This window comes from Poecilia formosa, unplaced genomic scaffold (genome assembly GCF_000485575.1).
Source record: "Poecilia formosa unplaced genomic scaffold, Poecilia_formosa-5.1.2 Scaffold411, whole genome shotgun sequence".
Taxonomy (NCBI): Eukaryota; Metazoa; Chordata; class Actinopteri; order Cyprinodontiformes; family Poeciliidae; genus Poecilia; species Poecilia formosa.
Genome location: NW_006800350.1, coordinates 363,179 through 370,483, shown reverse-complemented (window position 1 = coordinate 370,483; position 7,305 = coordinate 363,179).

Genomic DNA, 7,305 nt, shown 5'->3' with positions numbered 1-7,305 from the left:
ATGAGGAAATGTTTTCCTTCTAGCTTGGAACAAAGGGGAGTGTTGGAGTCATGCTACTGTAACACGGGGGAAAGAACCCGGATTGTGACTGAGGACGTGGCCCTAAAGCCAACTGGTAGACTACTGAAATATCAAGTGGTCTAGAGTTTCCCAATTAATTATACCCAGGTAGGAATAGTATACAAAATATATTTTATTTATACATTCTTTTACAATATTAAAAACAGACTTTATTATTCTAATTTAAAACTCAATAAGGCTCAAAAACCCAGGACAAGACTAGAAGCAACTGGAACCAAAACAAATGCAAACCAGATTAATAGAAACACAAAATAATGTTAGAAAAAAAGAAAAACAAATCCCGCATTGCCCCAACCCAGTCAGTGGCGCAAAAAGTGGGTATGCAGCGCATACCCACAATGCATAGGGGCGCAGCACCAGAGGGGGCGCCAAAACCCCGTCTGGAGGGCGCCGATTATGTTTTCCCATACACTTCAGCGCGCCTTACGCTCTTTCACCTCACGCACATAATAAGGTAAATCTAGCGCGAGTTTCACCCTTAACGTATCCTCGCCTCGGGGGTAGGGGGGAAGCGAGCGTATGTTTTCTACCCCGACGTTCCTTCCTTTAACAAACGATTTATGTTTTCGCATCCACCGGAATAATGTGCAGTTGCGCCACTGAACCCAGTCCTAAGGCTGTGCCCAGTGCGCTAATAAAAATAAGGAGCTATGCTGTTCTGGTTCTGCACGGTTTGTGGGAGCACAATAGGCAACAGCAGCAATCTGCAATACCAAAAGAAAACAATGACGCATCTGCTGACAATAATAGACAGGTAGAGTAGTGACATAAAAATCTATTTATCCTACCAGTATTAAATGTCCACGATCCGAACACTCACAGCAACCCGATGAGCCCGGCGCTCATCTGACCTGAGAGCCAACTCAAACGATGGACCCAACAACACACTCAGATTGGCGGGCACACCCGGTGCCTATATACGCTTAATGAGCCCGACAAGGCTGTGAACGGAAGTGACGGTGGGGAACGGGGCCTAGATGTGTTCAAAGGCCCAAACCACGGTGGGAATTTACAACCACTAGATGTAAACTACGTCTTCCAACAAAACCACCCGGTTACACTACTAAAACCACACCTCACCTAAATCAGCAAATATAAATCACATTCTGACTTGAAATATAGTATAGATTGCACATAGGAGCAGGACGTGACTTGATCTCTGAAGAGAACATGGTGATATTAAAAATGCTGCATTTTGTGCTTCTCTAACACTTGGCTGCCAGAACGTATTACAAACTTCAGCACCTCTTAACGAGTTTTTCAGATTATAGGCAGAGATTGCAGACAGACTGGCAGATCTAAAGCTGAACAGAGTGCACTGCTTGTTAAGAAAAGATGATGCACTCCTTGGCTTCTGTCTCTGAATATTGAACTGTTCACTGTGTTGGGGATCTGCCACTTATGGAGCAACATTAATGTGTCTAAAGACAGCTGGAAGTCAAACATTTAACTGAGGGGCGCGGCAGTGTCACATGACATGAGGGTTCTACATATGTACAAGATTTTAAATTCATTTCAGTTCACTTATGTCTATTTCTGTGGCACCAATTCAAGCAAATGTCGTCTCAAGGCACTTTCCACAAAACAAACAAAAAAACAAAGGTGTCAGTTTTATGTCATCCATTCCCTTTAGACCTGCCCAGGCTGACCCCACCTCTCGCCTGGTGACTGCTGGAGATAAGAACCAGTAGCCCTCACTGTTTATAGAGCACAGTGAGGACTCTATAAACCGGATGGTTTATCATACGTCTTTTCATGTATGATATTGGATTCATGAACATTCCCATTAATTCTAGTTATCAAAAACTATATTTATTTGAAAAGCTAAGGGTGCCAAACAACTGAGAATGTAAACATTCAGCAGGTCCAGTTAAATACATTTTAGCTTTTCTCACATGATGCATGCACCACATGAATTTTAGTCATCACCAGAGTATGACGTGTTTTAATAANAGCACAGGAACAGACACAGACGTGAGACGGGGGGTGAGACACGACGAGGATCCAACAAGGAACACTGACAACAGGTGGGACTAAATACACTGGGAGGGTAATCACAGGAACGACACACAGCTGGGATCAATCAAGACAACACAGAGACTCGGGGGAAAAACAGGACTAGACAGACAGAAACTCGAACTCAAAACACAGAACCTCACAATTTTAAAGTCTATTCTCTGAGCTACATGGAGCCAGCGTAGGGACTTTAAAACTGGAGTTATGTGCTCCATCTTCCTGGTTTTAGTGAGAACGTGAGCAGCAGCTTCTGGATCAGCTGCAGCTGTTTGATTGATTTATTAGTCAGACCTGTGAAGACGCTGTTGCAGTAATCAATGTGGCTAAAGATAAAGGCATCAAGTCATCACCTGGAATATATTAGTAACTGACAGCCGCTTTTGTTTAAGCTGAGTAGTGAACAAAGGCCCTTTGAGTTCCCTTGTGATAGTCTGTGTTAAACTCTTGCCAAGATCTTTTTGTGTTTCTCCACCTTCAAAGAGACCCTCGAGCTGAAACCAAGTTTTATCCCACGTGTGCTCCTGGATTTCTTGCCACAAACCATTTGCAAAAATTATAACCATTAAATCTCCATTCCACAGCTTGCAACCTAAAGCCTCATCATCATCTTCATCCCCTGTGGAACCTCTCTGCCCTCCAACGCTTCCATCTGCCTCCACTTCAAGCTACACCATTACTCCCTGCATCTATCATCTACAAAATCACTACACACATATCCACGCACGCGCGCACGCACGGACACACACACACACACACACACACATAAACCTTTGAACTCCCTGCTCCCCTTGGGGGGGATGAGAGGGATGAATTCCACTCATCCCCCTAGTGTTCATGGCCTTTAACTCTACCATCCCATGTCCCCAGAAAATCTCTATTCCAAGACCTTCATCACCTTCATTGTCCTTGTCTTTAAATAAATCCTTTAAACTTTCTTCTGGTTTTCTATCTTGTCTATTATTTTGTATGTGGGTCAGGCATTTAAACAAAACAATGACCATGGTGGACAAAGTACTCAACTCTTGTAGTTGAGTTAAAGTATTGCTATTTATGGTCAAATCTTGCCGAACTACAAGTAAAAGCTGCTTGGTCAAAAGTTTACTCAAGTTCTGAACTACTTTTGAAAACACTTTAGTATTCAAAAGTACATGCATTTAAAAATGCTCAAGTAAATTATACTTTATAATATCAGTACATTGCGGTATTATTTTCTGAGTGCCTTTACAGAACCTTGTAACTTTCTGAAACCTGATTTGACATGTGTAACTACTCCACTACAAAAAGACTACACCACCTGTAAAAACTTAAACATCAAAATATAATAAAAATTACAGGTATCTTCATTTCTTTTCCTTTTAATTTAAAACATACTTCCTTCCCCCACAAAAAGGAGAAAAAAAACCCTGACTTTTTTCACCAACAAACAGCAACACTGTTAACTATAAGTAGTGCCATGCTTAACATAGAAACTTACAGATATCTAATGTCAAGCTAAGTGGCCATGAGTGTGCTGGTTTCTCTGCTTGAGTTTCTGTAACCGTCTTCATTGCTGAATTTTGAACAGAAGTGGGAACTCGGCTTGCAAAACTTTGAGGATGAAATAATTCCAATTCCCAGGCTGTGATTGGTTCCCCTTCTTGGGAGAAGGGCAATGGCATTTCAGTAAAGAAAAACAGTAACAGTAGATCATGAAGCTATGATTAACCAAGAGGAAGGAGTAACGACAAGCTACCTAGAAATGTAGTGAAGTCGTAAGTGTCATGATTTGGTTAGGTGAGTGGTGAGACAGAACGCCGGCGGGCCCAGGATGTCATGTAGAAATAATGTTTAATGAAGATAATCCATAAGAAGACAGAATCCAAAAACATAAGTAGCTGGGAAGACAATGAGTAACCAGTATAAGCAGCGACAGGATCCAACGAGGAACACAGACAGGTGGGACTAAATACACTGGGAGGGTAGAGACACAGCTGGGATCAATCAAGACAGCACAGAGACTCAGGGGAAAACAGGAGAGAAAGAAACTCAAACTCAAAACACAGAACCTAACAGTAAGTACAATATTTGTCTTTAAAATATAGTGGAGTGAAAATCAGTTCCCCCAAAAATAAATACTGAAGTAAAGATACTCACAACATGTACTTAAAAACACTTGTAGGAGCCATTTATCCTTTCCTATGTTATCACCACCAGGGGGCGTATTTCATTTTGAGTTCTGAGTGATAGGGGGAGGGGTTAATTAAGGTCAAACATGATTCTGTTCAGATGTGGTTAATGGGAAGAAGCAAACAGTTTTCTACTGTGTTTGGTTTGGATTGATGTCAAATTTATGTGGATCTAAATGGAAACAGTAAGACAATGGACATTGTTCGGATAATAAATCACTTTATTTTAAGTCAAACTGAAGATCAGCATTATGAATCTTAATTGAGCGCACGTAAAACAAGCGCCTTTGAGGAACAGCAAGCAGTAGCCAAAAATATAGGATTTTAGCCGCTACAACACTACTCAAGTAAATGTACTCCATTTGTGTCCACAACTGCTGTGCGGTCATAAATACATCTTAGCTTACAGGTTACAATAGATCTCAATATGGTTAAAACTTCTTATCCCTCACCACTGGAAAATACAATGGAAAAACGAAACTTTGGCGTTCTGCTGCATGCTAAGGAGTTAAATGATAGCCATTAACTTCACAGAATTATGTTGTTCCTTCAGCTAGAGACTAATTAAATTTGTTGATTTATTCAAAATCATACCTGTCTAAGTCTTGTTTGGGGTTTCTGTCTACCAGCACCTAAGTTGGAATTTGTGTGTGACATTCTGGTGGATTGGTAACTCCAATACTAAACCCAGTTCAGCTCATGGTGGTTCCAAGGGCAAAGCTTTAGGGAGTTTAAATTGAAATATAAGCTAGTCATTATCATGGATTAGAAGACTTTGGTGATCCCTGAAAACACTTTCCATCCTGATTCTTTCTGTCACATCTTCATTTTACATATTTTTTGTGTTTGTATGGGAAGAACCCACAGAATCATCTGGTGCCAAACTAATCAAAATTAGTAGAAGACTAACTAGGCCTCACAAGTTCCTCTTAAATAAACCTTCATACTAAACTGAAATCAAGCCATAATTTTATTGGTTCTATATTTGCTTGTAGATTTTTATTGTTTTCACTTTTTAATAATTTTAGTTCAAATCAACTTTTCATTTTTTACTTAGCATTTTAGTTGAGAGTTATTTGCTTAGTAAATTTGTTGATATAAATAATTAACTGTAAGCTTTAATTTTTTTTTATAAATTTGTATATGGAGAGAATTTGTCTGTTTATTTCATGCATGTGTAGTGTCTTGCTGGACTTATTCCTTCATTTATTGTTGTGTTAATACAATGCCAAATTCTTATCAGGCAGGAACCATTTCTAAGCAATAAGACTGAAAGTTGTGATTATTATTTTCCTGGTAATCATATGGTGCCTGGACTTAGTAATTTTGACCTAAATTGCTAGTTTTATTAATTGCTGTTGAAAATAATTTATAGTTATTAGTACTAGTCCTATTGCTGCACAACAATGCTTTGTGGATAACATCTGAGGCCAGAAATTGAACACATGCAGCTGGACTCAGTTTACTATTGATCTCTGCAAGCAAATGGTTGGACTGGAGTGAAATACAAATGTACACCAAACATTTGCAATTTTTACTTTCCAAAAACCCAATCACCTGTCATTATCTTAGCACATAATGATGATGCATCACTTTTTGTTAGTTTATCAGATAAAATCTTAAGAGATGTAATTAGACAAAATGTGAAAAAGATGTGATTTGCAAAGCCCTGAAAATAAAAAAACCCCTGCCCCCTTACAACAAACAGTTATCTCGGTCAATTTTCAAACATGAGAAATACTTATTGTGAGAGCAACAGTTTTAACCAATACCAGTCCAGTCTTGCCCTTATTTTATAAAGAAAATTAACTAAAAAGAGAAAAATAATAAAGCAGAGATAATATAAAAGAGTACTCTCCAAAATTATCTAAATGATTTACAAAAGAAAAGATAAAACCCTGCATGTAAAATGTGTACATCCATCCTTTTATGGAGTTTGTACTTACTTATTAAAGCAGCCTATGTCCTGACAAGTGTGTTTTATTCTTGGTAAGCTAAAATTGATTTTCTGACACATGAAATAAAAAACACACAGAGTGATGGGAGAACATACCTATTCAGTCATGCAAAAAGTCAAGGTTTGTTAAATGTTGATTCTTTCAATCGAGAAATGAAAATAAGCTAGAAGACTGAAAAAGAGAAGTTTTATATGTCTGACAGAAGTGAAGGAAGGAGAGAAAAATACATACTGAAGAAGATCGCAGTAGATAGAAATGCCCCAGGCTGCATTTACTTCAATATGAATGACTGAACAGGTGCATTAGACCAGAAATGTCTCTCTTCCTCTCTTNAGCAGGTCCAGTTAAATACATTTTAGCTTTTCTCACATGATGCATGCACCACATGAATTTTAGTCATCACCAGAGTATGACGTGTTTTAATAACAATGAATAAATGAATACAGAAGCCATTTGGTGAACATGTGCATCATTCATCTGTTTCCACCTAAAGAGGGATTTGTTTGGATGATGCTCCAATCAAATGAGTCATTATTAAAAAAAATATTTTAAAACAACTTGATGGAAGATGCTTAAGTGGGTCATCTGAGTAATCACAGCTCAATGAATTCTCCTGAACACACATTAGGTTTCCATTGAATGAATCTTACAAACATACAGCTCTCTCTGCTGTGACAGCTCTATGAGCTGCAAGCAGCCTGTCTTCTTTAAGGAATCAACCATATGATTCAGTCATTCGTATCATCTGGTGTCGGGCTTGTCAGAGTCCAGTGAAACGATGGGTGATATGGACCGGAGGCTGGTTCAATAACTAATTGATCCTCTTCCTCCAGTGTCTTAAATGACGAATCAAAACAGTTCCATCTTGATTCACATTTGAATAGAGATGGAGTAGCACAGAAGTTTACATTAGTTTTCTATCATTCTCATAAAAATACTGTATTAAAACAGGCATGCTGGTCTTATCTTAGCGCATCTCCCTTCTTTTTGTTTAAGGAAAAAACTACCCAAAACAACCCGACTGTGTAAAAAAAGCGCCAAAAAAACAAACAAACAAACATATATCTTGCCTACTGTAAATTGCT